The sequence below is a fragment of the Centruroides vittatus genome, unplaced genomic scaffold (assembly GCF_030686945.1).
Source record: "Centruroides vittatus isolate TY-2023 unplaced genomic scaffold, ASM3068694v2 contig_466, whole genome shotgun sequence".
Taxonomy (NCBI): Eukaryota; Metazoa; Arthropoda; class Arachnida; order Scorpiones; family Buthidae; genus Centruroides; species Centruroides vittatus.
The window spans coordinates 1,539,100-1,553,619 of record NW_027122260.1 but is presented as its reverse complement, the minus strand read 5'-3'; the positions used below and the strand labels follow the sequence as shown (position 1 = coordinate 1,553,619).

General features: G+C 21.2%; 1 long non-coding RNA gene across 2 annotated transcripts in view; it reads left to right on the top strand.

The window, feature by feature from the left end:
• The first annotated feature begins 370 nt into the window (after positions 1-370).
• The window catches only part of LOC136977677 (uncharacterized), a 35,202-nt gene continuing 21,052 nt past the window's right edge, over positions 371-14,520 (top strand). The window contains exon 1 of one of the 2 annotated variants that reach the window (XR_010881122.1): positions 371-720. This is a non-coding gene — a long non-coding RNA (uncharacterized lncRNA). The remainder of the gene's footprint in view (positions 721-14,520) is intronic. The other variant, XR_010881121.1, reaches the window with a different exon arrangement.

Genomic DNA, 14,520 nt, shown 5'->3' with positions numbered 1-14,520 from the left:
GGTAGAAAATTTAAATACAGTATAGAAAGTTTAAGTCAAATTAATTTAAAAATGCGTTAAAACGATTTGAGTTAAATGTTTTAAAATAGAAATTTTATTAAAATTAAAATTAATTATTCTTAGAAATTTAATTTATTATTTCATGTTTTACACTAATTATATGAAATTAGTAATAAATTAATTAAGATATATTTTTAAGAATGCACGAACAATAAATTAATTATATATGTATATAAAATCCATGAAAAAATAAAAAATTTTGTTGTGAAATAAGAAATTCAAATGTTTTAAATAAATAATTTGTGTTTTAAAGTTTAATTTAATGATGATAATTTATAAAATACTTGGAAATAATTTTAACTTTAGTTGTGGTGTATTGATAAAAAATTCAAGTTAGAAAGAAAGGGAGGGTTAGTCAGTCTAGACAGCAGGACAATTTATTTACAAATGTAATCAACAATATAAAGAAACGTTTATGTGTACAGAAGCAGTTTTTATCAGTTCCTTCCTAGACATGGCTACTTGATAGCATCACATAGCCAAATCTAACCCTTTGTGCCCTGAACGGCCATATTGATGTTAACGCCTTTCCAAGGTAAAATCATTTTGTCCTTGAGAGTACTGGCAGCAAAGGGTTAGTCGTCGCGTACACTATACTCCGCTATCCCGGATGTTAAAGTCGACATTACACATCACTACATCATAACGACTAAACTATAGGTAAGTGTTAACTTAATTGACTGGCTGCTTACCATGCAACGAAGCTGATTAACTCCTAAAATATTGTAACGAAAAAAAAAAGAAAAAGTTACTGGAAAACTTTTTGTACAGTCCGTTTCGTAAAGACTTGTTGCTTTAGTACGATATTGCTGACTGATTTTCGGAATCTATAGAACTACCTGATAGCGCAAACTGCTTACGTCATCGCACTAGCTTATTAATAGATGCAAGTAGTTAGTAGCAACCCTAGCTTTGACTGGATAGTTAGCGGAAGAGAAGGCGTCCCTTAAACTCGATTAACCAAGAGACAAATTGTGTGGTTAAAGTATACTTCCTATCACAGACGTATCTATATATGTCGAGCTTTTTTGTTTGCTTGTTTTTTTTCCTGATAGAAACAACACTCCGAAACACTAACTTCCTATTTGCGAAATAATCGACACGTCTATATCAGACTCTCTTGAAGGATAAGTCGTTCCTGTAACAGTCAGGACACATCTTTGATCGATTTTCGTCAGCAATAATAACACCCTCCTTTTCCGGTGTCGTGACGTCAGTCGTATGGGCGGGAACTTTTTCTCTCTTCCGGGTCTCTTTTTTTTTAATTTTTTCTTGCATCTCCCCCTTGCCTAAAAAAATCTACTTCTAAAAAAGAATGTGGTATTCATTCTATAACCCCCATAACTCCTGCTTATTGTCTGGCATTGTGTAGTAACATGACTCCATGTAATTCCTGTCGTGTTATGGGTGAAAGTATATTGAAAGTTCATATGCAGTATAGACTAATAAAGAATTTTGATAGGCTAATTGAAAAATTTTAAATGGTTTACTTTATGTATTTCATATTCGTACGTGCTTGATAGAATATAAACAAATATTTCTTATCTAGTTAATCTGTTTTATTTATATTTTAACTCTTGCTCGTTGAAGTTTATTTAAAAAAAATAAAGAAAAAAAATAGAAGTATTTGTGCTTATTTATAGAAGTTTATAACCTTTTTATTTATTTTAATCTTTTAAATTATAGTTATAGTGAATAATTATTCACTATATTAAAGCTATAGGTTAGACTTAGATTTAAATTGGAAGTATACTTTGATAATGCATTACTGGACAATATAAAATTTTAAATTTTTATATAATTTAGTATAAAAAGTTATTTAAATCTTTTTTGGATTTATAAATGCTTTTATTTTTCATTTAAAATTAAAACAGATTCAAAAGTAGATGTAATTTCAATTTTCTAAACAACATTCCTTTGAAAATCCTAATAGTTTGTAAAATGTATTTTAAGAACTTAGTACAATTTTTTGAAAAACAAATAAGTTTTTATTAATTTTTGATAAATTGACACAATTTAAGAATAATCAGAATTATTAAAAATAAAATTAAAAGGTATAATTTATAGTAAGTAACTCTGACAAAATTAAATTTAAACATAAGTTTAATTAAAAAATTCCAAATTTTTTATATCGTTCAATAATTAACAAAATCGTGATAGATTTGTTTTAATCCATCATCTCTTCTAACAAGTTTGCACGACTTAAAAAAAAATAAATAAATAAAAAAGTATGGAAGATAAACTGGAATATGAGTTTTGATAGTATATAGTATCAGGCAGTAACATTATAAAAAGTTATATATTTTTTTAAATTAAAATATTTAAAAAGCTATAATGCATTCTCTATGTTAGATGTAGATGTAGAGAATGTCAGAATGATAAAAAATATTGCTTTTGTACCATTTTACATTAACAAAAACATATAACATGCCTTAGGAGATACAACAAAATCCTTGTAAATTTTATTGATTTGACATTAAATGTATTTTTTAAAAACTATTTGATGATTCTATCCATCATTTTAACTTTCTTTTTTTTTAATTTTTTATCCTGTTTGCTCATGATAAATATATATTGAAAAATGAATGAAGATTTATCATCATCATCTTTTTTTTTATACTTTGAAAATAATGTCACAACTAACCATAAGTTTTAATAAAAGTATTTTTTATTAAGAAAAATTAGAAAAATATATGAAATTTGAACCAAAATTATTAAATTTTTTCTAAAATTAATATAATTCAGAAAATATTTTTAAACTAAAAATAACATGTAAATTTATTTTCCTATTAAGACAAATTCCTGTTATTAGATTATATAACATAAGGAATATTTGCATATTTTTATAATTGAAATTTTTAGAATATTAATCTACAATTAACAATATTCTAAGATAAACTGTAGAAATGTCCTTTTATAAATGTAGTAGTTAATTTTATAACAACAAGGAATTTTACATGAAAAAGTCACATTTTAGTTTAAATTCCTTTATAAAAATCTGAATATATAAATATTTCTTACTTAATTTTGCATTTTATTTTGTCTGTAATTTGATTATATTACTTATAACCAAGCGCCATCACAAGGAAACCAACAGGATGGCCTGACATTTATGGGGTCTTTTTATAAATTATTAATCTCACTGTATTTCTTGTGTTTAAGGATAAATTTTCCTTTATTTTTCGTCAAATTTTATCATTTAAAAAATATAACTTTTTACATATCTTTTGAGGCCAAAGTATATTTATTAATCGGGATCTTTCTCGACTTCAAAGAGGGCCAATTAATAACTATATATATTAGATTATATATGTATATTTTTAAAGTAATAAAATTATATTTACTGATTATAAGTTTAATTACTCTAAATATCATCCTTACTATAAAATAAGATAGACGAAAAAATTGCGTAGATAAATCATTTACAAAATGTTTAATTTTTGAAAAAATTATAACATACAAATTAAAGAGTTACGAAATAAAATGTTACTATGCTACATTTAATATTATTGTAAATAATAATAATTATTTTGTATCCATATTCATATATAACCTATGTTTTATGATATAATTTTGTTTTTGCGGTTATTTTGATCATTTTATGTTAATTTTTATGTTAATTATGCTGATTTAGAGATGTTACAAAATAATTTATATAAATCTATAGAATTTTTAAAAATAAAAAATTATAAATTTCAACGAGGAATGAAACTTAAGAGCATTAACATATTACTACACAAAGTTAGAGTCAGATAGATCTTACTCGTGATTTTATTTTAAGGAATACTTAATATTTATAGATTAATATTTAAATAATCTTATAATCCGTTAAATAAGTTTTAACTAATTTATAAGATATTTTATAATTTAAACAAAATAAAAACGCAAATAAAGCAGAGGCTAGGTCTAGTATCTAATTGTCGTATTTTGATTAAATTAAAAGAACTAAATAATAATAACTTTAAATTATAATTATTTTTAAAATTTATGAATAAAATTGCGTTATAAATATAAGGCTTAATTGTAAATAAGATAATAATTTCAAATTATATAAATGTGTACGTTATTTAGGTTGTATTCTGTACAGTTGACTACTTTTTAAATTAAACCCTTAATTTAATTCGAAAAATTTCTTAATAATTTGAGTTTTAATACTAATTTCTCGATATACTTAGGTTGTTTATCATAAAAATCTGATTAAATAAGCTAATAAGCCATATTTTAACATAAGCCTAACTTTATAGTCATTTCAACATGCATAGGATTATACAAGGAACTTCTAGGATTAATAAACAATTTCTTATTTATTTTATTTCAAGAATTTTTCATGTACTAAGAATTTCTTAATAAAATTCTTTAAAAATTAAGATTTATATATATAATAAATTAAATTATAATTATTAATTTAATATACTTATTAGTTTATTTTTCAAATTAGTTATATTACATTTTAAAAGTATTGATTTTGATTTAGCCTAAATAGATCTAATGATATATTTTGATTTTAAATAAACTAAATTTAATTATTTAATAAAAATATTCTTTTTCTAGTGAATTGGTTAATTTATTAAAAATTATTTGTTTTTGATTATAATTTTAAAAATCTACGATTTTATTCTCATATTTGTAAGATAAAGTTAGCCAATGCCCATAAGCAAGGCTTCTCTTTAGAAGCTTTAGAGGTCTACAGTTATTTTTAAAATGTTTTCCTATTTATATATGTAAAGAATTGCCTTTTATATTAATATTTTTAATCTTATAAATTAAAGATATTACGTTATTTTGAAATAGTTTAAAGTTTAAGCAATTAATAAAGTCAATTTTGAATTTAGAAAATGTATCTTTAGGCCTAACCTTTAGCTAAATTGTTTTAAATATGAAAATTGGTTTATTAGGCTATATTAAAGAATAGTTATAGTATTTTAAAAAATACATTAAAAAGTAGAATCGGTTGAAGTGTAAGGCCTCCTAAGCTGTAGCTAAATTAGCTATAAACCAAGGCCTCACGCTTTTAAATTTAAATAGGCCTATCATTTGCTGGAGGGAAAGGACCTTTTATATGTTACAGCTTAGGGCAACAATAAGTCTAAATCCAACTCTAAGTAGAATATTGTAAATGAAATATAGGTATATTAATGTAGACTATCTTCTAGATCTAAAATATATAAAACTAAATAAAATTAAATTATTTAAAATTACATAAATTGATATAAATTTTTAAATTATAAACTCTGTAAGTATTGATAATATCATATAAATATTTTTATTATGTATTTCTTTTTTAGCCTTCAACAACTATATGGATCTTCAAGTTTAAGTAGAGAAATATTATTTCTAAGCTTTACAGCTTTAAATATATTTATTTTTTATATATTAGAATATCTGAAGATGTTGAGATTTTTACAAAAAGTTATATATAGCTTAAAATTGAAATATTATGATTTAAAAATAAATTTTAATGTAATAATTTATAACTCAGTATAATAAATTAAAATTATAAGAGAGAGTTTTTCTTAAGACGATTTAATCAGTTAATTAAAAATTTAACTTACTTTACATAAAAATCAAATTTCTAAGTTTATGAAGCCAAAATGACTCGTTATTTAGTAACGTTTTCGGCCATTATATGGCTATCCTCAGCTTACAGCAATTATAAACGATTACATTCTTAAATATGAAAATTAAATTGGTTTCTTATTCTAATTTATGTTCTATGATAATTATATTCTAAACTTAATGGATTGGTTTTAAATTTGTATTAAATTATTGCAAGCTGAGGATGGCTACAACTTGACCAATTTGAATTTGAAACGATTGCAAACGTTATTAAAAGGCCACAAACGTTACAAATAAAGAATAAGTTTACTGTTTTAAACTTACCAGTTTGGGTTTTTTTAAAAAAAAATAAATTTTCTTTAATTAGAATAGTAATGAATTTAAATCAGAACAGGTTAATTCACTGGTTACAGTTAAAATTTCTTTATTATAATAAATTATAACATTTTAATATAAATCTAAATAATAAATTTTAGAAAATGCTATTGCTTTGAATTTACTTTTTAGATAAAATTTCTAAAAAATCTTTTAAAAATCTGTATTTAATAAACATTCTTTAAAAATTAAGATTTCTATATATAATAAATTAAATTATAATTATTAAAATATACTTTTTCGTTTAATATTTAATATTCTTATTCGTTTATTTTTATTAGAAGCCTGATTAGGCCTATGCTCTTTAATTTTTTTGAGAAATGATTAATTAATAGCGTCATTTAATAAAATTCATTAACTAAAATATGTCTAGAAAATATAAATTTAAAAATATACTATATAAAAGTTATTACATCAATAATAATTTATTTTAATTATTTTTGAAATGTAGGATATAAATATGCTACGGAATCTTATAACTTTTAAAGAATGTAGGCCCATAATCAGGCCTGATCAGATACGTGTTTCTAAGCTATAATATATAAAAGGCCCTTCTTCCGTTATCAAACAATAATGATATATATATATATATAGGCCTATTAATTTTTTGAGGACGAAACTAGGAATCATAACTTGAGGCCTTAAACGTAGTTTGTTTATCTTATGTATTAATCTATTCTTAGAATTACTTAATAACTTTTACAAATGAAAGTTTGTAATATCTATATTCTAAAAGAAGAAACTATTAAGAATAGCGTACATTCGTTTTTTGCTAATTGGTCGAAGGTAAATAAGGATAGGCGTGATTGTCAGTCGTGAATGGCCGGGAAGCGATTCGACCAATCACAATGCAAGTCACATTTCCAATTATCGAACCTATCATTATTCGTTTTTCAACTATTGCACTTTATCAACAATGGCTCATATTTTATTTTAAAATGAATTAAACTGAAAAATTCATTCCCATTTCATGTTTGTTTAGAGCGTTATGCGATTTTGTTACGCTTAATTTAGGCTTACTTGACACTCAGTAGGACTACTTCATATACTATTTTGAACGGAATTGTCTTTAGATAATAAATTTTTCACATCATTTCGACAGACAAATTAGAATATTAATTGTATAGAGATATTTATGAGAGAAAAACAACGAAGGAAGGCTATAAAACAACTTAAGAAAATACTGTAGTGGTTTTTTTCTATATGAAGTACCAATATGGTAGAAGACTGATTACTTTGAAATTTAGTCGCATTTCGATGTGACTTATATTGATATAATAAAATTATATAATTCCTAAAATAATCAGAGTGACCCAAACATCAGTTAACTAGATTCCTATCTTATTCAAATACTTTATGATAGAAATCTGTTAACCGTTGTAACGACTAAACTGTTGTCTTATTAAAATAGCAAAACGTTTTATCATATTTTAAACCATGTTTCTCCAAATTCTGTAAAAGAACATCTTTCTATTTATAACTGTAACTGGAACACACAAAATAAGATTAACTGACTTTTTAGCCACCTTCTATACCTGTGTTCCTGTGATATTAAAAATAGCATATTAGTAATATAATTTTATCTGTAAAAATTTGTCATTTTTGCTCAAAATTTATATTATTTTGAATAAAAATGTGTTCATAATAAAGATGTTTTTTAAATCATTTTCATTAATACAAATGGTCCTGATTATTGTAATTGTATGACAAAATAATAATAATTATAATTATAACTAACATAGCTTATCAACTGAAGGCTTACTTAATTTTATAAGAATATTTTAAAAACAAGTTTAAAAATACAAGATAATTAATATTTTACCTAATTTAAGAATAATTTTTATAATAAATTTGATAAGAAAATTTTAAATTTAACTTAATATTTAGAAATATTGTGTTTTAATAATATATAATTCAAAATATGACCATCAATTTAAAAATTTTTTAAAACCTTCATTAGTTAAATCATTAATAAATAAATAAATATGAGCTATAAAAATTTATATTAAACGATAAAATAAAATAATATAAAATAATTGAAAAATATAAATATTTTCATATCTTTTAAAATTTTGTTAGAAAATAGGCAGTATGAGTGTCTATCTTTTCGAAAACTGAATTAATACTACTTATAAAATTTAAAATAATTGAATATTCTTTCATAGGCCTGAAATAAAATTATCATCATTATTTTTAAATTATTAATTAATTTTAATTTTTAAACATAATAATATAAAATTAGTAAGTAATTGCCCAGAAATATTAGAATAGAATCATAAGCATAAATACATAATTATATGCATTTGATAGAATTAAATCTATTATAAAAATAGTTTTTAGTATAGAATATATTGAATATATTAATAAATATTTTTATTAACAAATACTAAATAAAATATTTTAATATTTAATTAGCAGCTAAGCAACCATAAAATGATTTTAAATACATTTTTGTGATTAATTAACAATAAATTATATAAAATAATATTAAAATATTTAGAATATTGAATTAAATTTAATAACATTTAACAGTTTTATAAACTAATATATATATATTTAACTTTTAATTTTAGAATATAGCCTAAGTTATAAGTTTATTCGCTAGACCATGAATTTTTTAAATCGATTTAAAATAAAATATATAAATTGTAGTTTTAATTTTGCTTAGATTTTAATTTTCAGGAATAAAATTTAAATTATATAATATAAAATTGTCTACAATGTAATTTTATATTATAATATTTTCAAATTCTTAATTTAATAAATGAAATATAAAAAATATCAGCAATTTACATTAATAAAATTTATTATATACATTATAATTTATATAATAAAGCTTTAAATATTTAGTTTAGTTTATATCATATTTTCCTTTTCTAAATAAATTACAACTACAAAAAGTTAATTAGTTTATGCCATATATTTTCATTCATTAAGGATTAATTAATCCTTTAAAAATATATTTAATTTTTAAAAAGATTTTATACTTAAAATATTTTTATATCTATCATTCATTAATTAGAAGGAAATTTAGTACCTAAATTTATACAAATATAAAAATAACGTAGTCATTAAATTTACTTATAATGCTATAATGAAAATTATACAAACTATGAAACTAAATTAGGCCACGTTAATTATATAATTTACATAACACTTTCAACTTATTAATTTTTAAAAAATAAAAAATATAATTGAGATAAATATAATAGATAAATTAATTAAATTTCAATATTAAATTTAAATTTAAAATTATAAAAACTTAAATTATTTGAAGCCAAAATCTAGTAGTAGTAGTAGTATAGGCTATATAATCTTAAATTTTCATAGCTTAATTATTTAAATAAGAAAAAAATAAAATAAAAATATTTTAAAGTTAGAACTTTTATTTACTTTTTCGTTATCACAATAGCTGGGTTTTTAATAAATCTATATGAATTATATAAACAGTATATAATAAAACTAATATACAAACATAATATATAGTGGAACATATGTTGTTTATACATTTATATTTTAAAAATTCAAATAATTTAGCATAAAATATTAAAAATGTATTTTTCAATTGGTAAAAGAATAATTAATTATTCATTTATGACTAAAAGTATTTTAAATAATTGACGATAAAACTTTAATTTTAAAAATTTATACATCAATTTTTAAAATAAAATTAAATATTTTAATTGCATTTATTATGACTTTTGATATATTTATTAATTTATTCTTTAGAAATTTAATTTTTGACTCATAGAAAGACATGAATAAAAAAAAATTTAGTTTTAATTGTTATTAAAATTTATAAAACTAAATTGAAATTTTTAATAGAAATATTAAGGAATGATATATAAATACAATATTTTATAAATGGAAATTTTAAGGTAATTTATAAATTAAAAGTTTAATTGACGTTGGAGAAGAAGAGAATTTTTTCCATATAAAATACCTCCAACGTTTTCCATTATTAAGCGATTGCAGCGCTCCTGTGTCATTTTTTCGTAATTGCAAATAATTCATAATCAATCTTTGTCGTGTTTAACATTTACAAAAATTCTTTTTTCCTTCCAATTTTTTAACATAATTAATTAAATAATTTTAATTACATCCAATCAACTCTTTACGATATATTTTACTCGATTTATTTTTTAAAAAACAACGTTATTTTTTACCGTTTATTATTATTATTAAAAACGTAAAAAATTTAGTAATTTGTTTTCGTATACTTCAATTGTATGCGAATGTATTTATGAAGTTATAATGTGTATGAGGATGGATTTCTTGACACGTTCCTCTACATCAGCGCCATCTGTGGATGTAGATAGAAATCTAAACGGCGTAGTAACCATTTTGCGTGATGCATAGAAACGCTTCGAAAATTGACTTCTTTCGTGACGGATCATGGCATTATGTTCTCTTAACCACATATTTTACCAATAAGTTCGTCTACGTGTCACGAAACAAGCCGATAATGACATTAAAAAGAATCTCCTTAGCATATTATTTTTAATTTTTAACTAATTTTCACATTATAATCAATTCAGGATTAAAGTTGATTTTACCAATTATGCAAAAATAAAACTAATTTATTATATTTAAAACATAATTATATACATATTTCAAACGTGATAAGAGCAAAAAATTCGAATTAATTCGATTAATTTTTATATATACGAAGGAAAATGCAACCTGTAATTGTAACCTGTTATGGTGTGTATTGTTTAATTATATCGCAAATAAAATGTAAAATAAAGCTTAAAATACGTTATAAATTAATATAAAAATATAAATAATTTATATTTTGATTAGTTATATAATAAAAATACATAAATTTTGTTAAATTAACTTTAAATATTAACTCATTTTTCATGTGTTATATAGGGTATTTTTCATTCAAAAATTACTTAAAAATTGTGACATTTTATTGTTAAATCCATAAAAAAAATTGTAAATGTTTACTGATTAAATAATAATTTTATCTGATATCGATTATTAAAGTTTTTATTTTGAGTTCGTTATCCTTTGCAGATTAACCTGACGTTAACAACTCTTTAAAATGAACCCTTAGATCTAGACTTAGATTTCATCTTAATAAATTTAAATTAAATGAATAAAGTTTATAATAAAATTTTAAATCTGATTCTTCGATGTTGATAATGAATTCTCGATAGTTTATTATAACTTTTTAGTCATTAATACAAGTTTAAAAATTGCCAAAAGTATTGTTTAATGCCTAATTAAAATAAAAAATAAACAAGTTTAAATTATTGTTAGAGATTCTGTATAAATTGCTTTAAGTATTATAATTTTTTTAAAATATTATTTGAACTTTTTTAAAACTCTATGAACTCCTGATACAGTTGGTACTGTACTGTACAGTACTTGCTATACTTCAGTGAGTTCTTAATATAGTGAATGATTAAGATCAATCTTCCGTGAGTTCAGTATATCGAGAGTCCACTATGTTATAAAAACATTTATAATATACAAGGCCAGATTTACATACACCTAAGCTAAACAAGTTAGGGCTTAGGACCTCATGCTTTAAAATTTAATTATTTAGTGAAGAGAGTAAGGCTTCTTATATGTTGTCTCCAGAAGACTCTGTCATATGTAAATTTAACCTTAAAAAACTTAGCAATGGACAAAGAATTTTTAAATAAATTAATTCAAATTATTTACAGTTTTTTAATTCAAATTCAGGAAACTATTTTAAGTTAGACTTATTAAAAATATAGATTTATGAGCTCAAATATCATTAATTTGTTTATTCATAAATTATTTTTTCTCTCAAAAATTTCATGCTGACTTTTTTTCGTTTATTTGAATTGGTTTTTTAATTAAAAAAACCCCAAAAATTAAGAAAATATTTTATTAAATTTCGATTCTTTCTAAATTGAATTTTTCTTTATTCTATCCTATTCTATATTATTTTTCCTATATTTCTTTAATTTATTATTCTATAAATTTCTATTTTTTGTAAAGATTTATAATTAGATTCTTTTACAAAAATACAAAAGTGTGTATTCTTGTTATGATAATTGATATCATTTAAGCCATCAACTTAGCATGACGTTCTAACTTTAATGTATTCGCTGTTATATACAAATGCGAATTGGAATATATAATTAAAAACCTATTAAATGAATATCATCTATGAGCAGATGGTTAACAAGAATGAAAAATTGAATATAAAAGTTCAAAGTATTATATACTTTTTATACTTTTATATTTAATAAATTAATTTTTAAAAAGTTAAATAATTGTACAAATTCATTATAATGTTAATTAATATTTTAATAATATTACGGTGTTTTTTAATTTTTGAAAGTAAAATTTTTCTATAACAAATTAACTATTATAAGGTATTTATATAACTTATATATAACTAATTGTATTGGCTTATAAAAATAATTTTAAATCAAATTAATTCTATTAATTAATAGTAGGCTAAATGTTTTAAGTTGAAGAATTTAATTTATAATTAGGACGTTTATATTTCTATTAATATCAATTTATATTCATTTAAAAATTAAACATTTTAATTAGTGCTTAAGGATTTATGCTATGAGTGATAATGTAGTCATTCTTAAATAATACTTTACTATATTCGATTTGTGTAAATTAAGATTAAAATTTTAATATAACAATAAAATAACTTGTTTTAAGATGTTTTTTTTTAAGTAATAGTTATCTATCAATATGAAAATTTTAAAAGCAAGTTTATTACAACTATTCAAATAAATGTACTTTTATATACATTTTAGATACGCCTAAACCTTAATAAACGTGAATTTACAAGTAATATAAACTGTGTAACATTCATAAAATATAAATATAAAAATAAGAAACGTTATAAAGTTTAAAGTTTAATATTTACAAAATAATTATAAAAATACTTACTATTTCGTAGGCCTATAGAAAAATGGCTTAAACTGAGATTTATTAAAACGAATTCTAATTTAAATCTTAAAAAAAATTTAGATTTATAAAACTTTCTTAAATAAAGAATTAATAAGGTTCTTTCATTATAAGTTCTTAAAGTTAAAGCCGAATTTAAACTTGTAGCCCTAAGCTGTAACATATAAGAGGCCTTTTCTTTTCCACTTAATAATAAGGAATTTAAGAACGTTATGCTCTAAACTATAGCTTGTTTAATTTACGCGTAAATCTGGCCATGCTTAAACTAGCAGTGTAAAAGAAAAGTTATAGAATTATCAGTAAATTGCAATTGGGACATCAAAAATATTTAAAATGACCTTAACTAGTATAAAATTGATTAATTCGATATAAATGTGCTGATTAAATTTCTAATTTTAATCAGTTACTTAAAAAAAATACTAGCAAAATGAGACTAAATATTATGTAAAAGACTAAATTTTTAAAGAATTACCTAGAATAGGCCTACATATAGCCTATAAAAATATATTTTCTTTAATTCAAATCAATAAACTTTTTATTATATTTAAGGATACACCTTATTATAATTTTTGTCATTTTTGTCATTTATTTGTTATTCTTACTAACATCTATTATTTGATATTTGCATAATTCTCGAAAAAAGTATAAAATGTATACATTATATTAATACTTTTAGTGTTAAACAAATATCCACAATTTAATAAAGTTGTTTATCCATGAATATTTTCTTCTTAATTTTATGTATTTTCACATTTTACCATTATATGAACTACCGATATTTTGTCTGAATCACACCATTTATAGTTTCTCATCATATATATTAGATTAACTATTATTATGTAGGCCTAATTCTTATTAGTATGATTCTGAAAAAATAATTTTTAACACAAAATTTATTTATATTTAATATTTTATATTTATGTTTCGATTTGTTTGTTTATGTTGTTTAGTACATGTTTACACTTATTTATATAAATTTATGTTTATGTTGACGTCGAGGATAGGACATAATTTTTATGTACTGTACTGTACCATGGATGGTATCTATCATAGATTGTTCTAATGCTTCAACGTCTTATATTATAATATAATTTCAAATTTGATAATAAAATATATTATATATTTCTTTGTTTTCGACATCACAATTTAAAAAATTCAAGTATATATATTTACTCATCATTTCTGACAATTTGTAATATCAATTATTGGTTTAATTCAAGTTTTTTTTAAATAGATAACAATATTTACTCTAATTATACACAATAACTGCTATATCCATACAGAAACAATTCACAAATTAAAATTAACTAGAAATTCCTCGCATTGAGGAATTTCTAGTTAATTTTATAAATAATTTTCTTAAAAAGATTTTTTAAACTAACTTTCTAAATTCTAAGAAATATTCTATATGAAATTATTTAATGTTTTAAGAATATGTAACCAAAGTGCATTATGAGCTTATATGATTGAAATTCTTTAAATTATTAATAATATTTTGTTATAGGCTATTTTTTTAATTTAAAAAATGCATTTCATAATTTATGAAAAATTTTTAAAATTTAATTATCATTTAATAATAAGAAAATTGAAATATCGAATTTTAAATATTTTTTA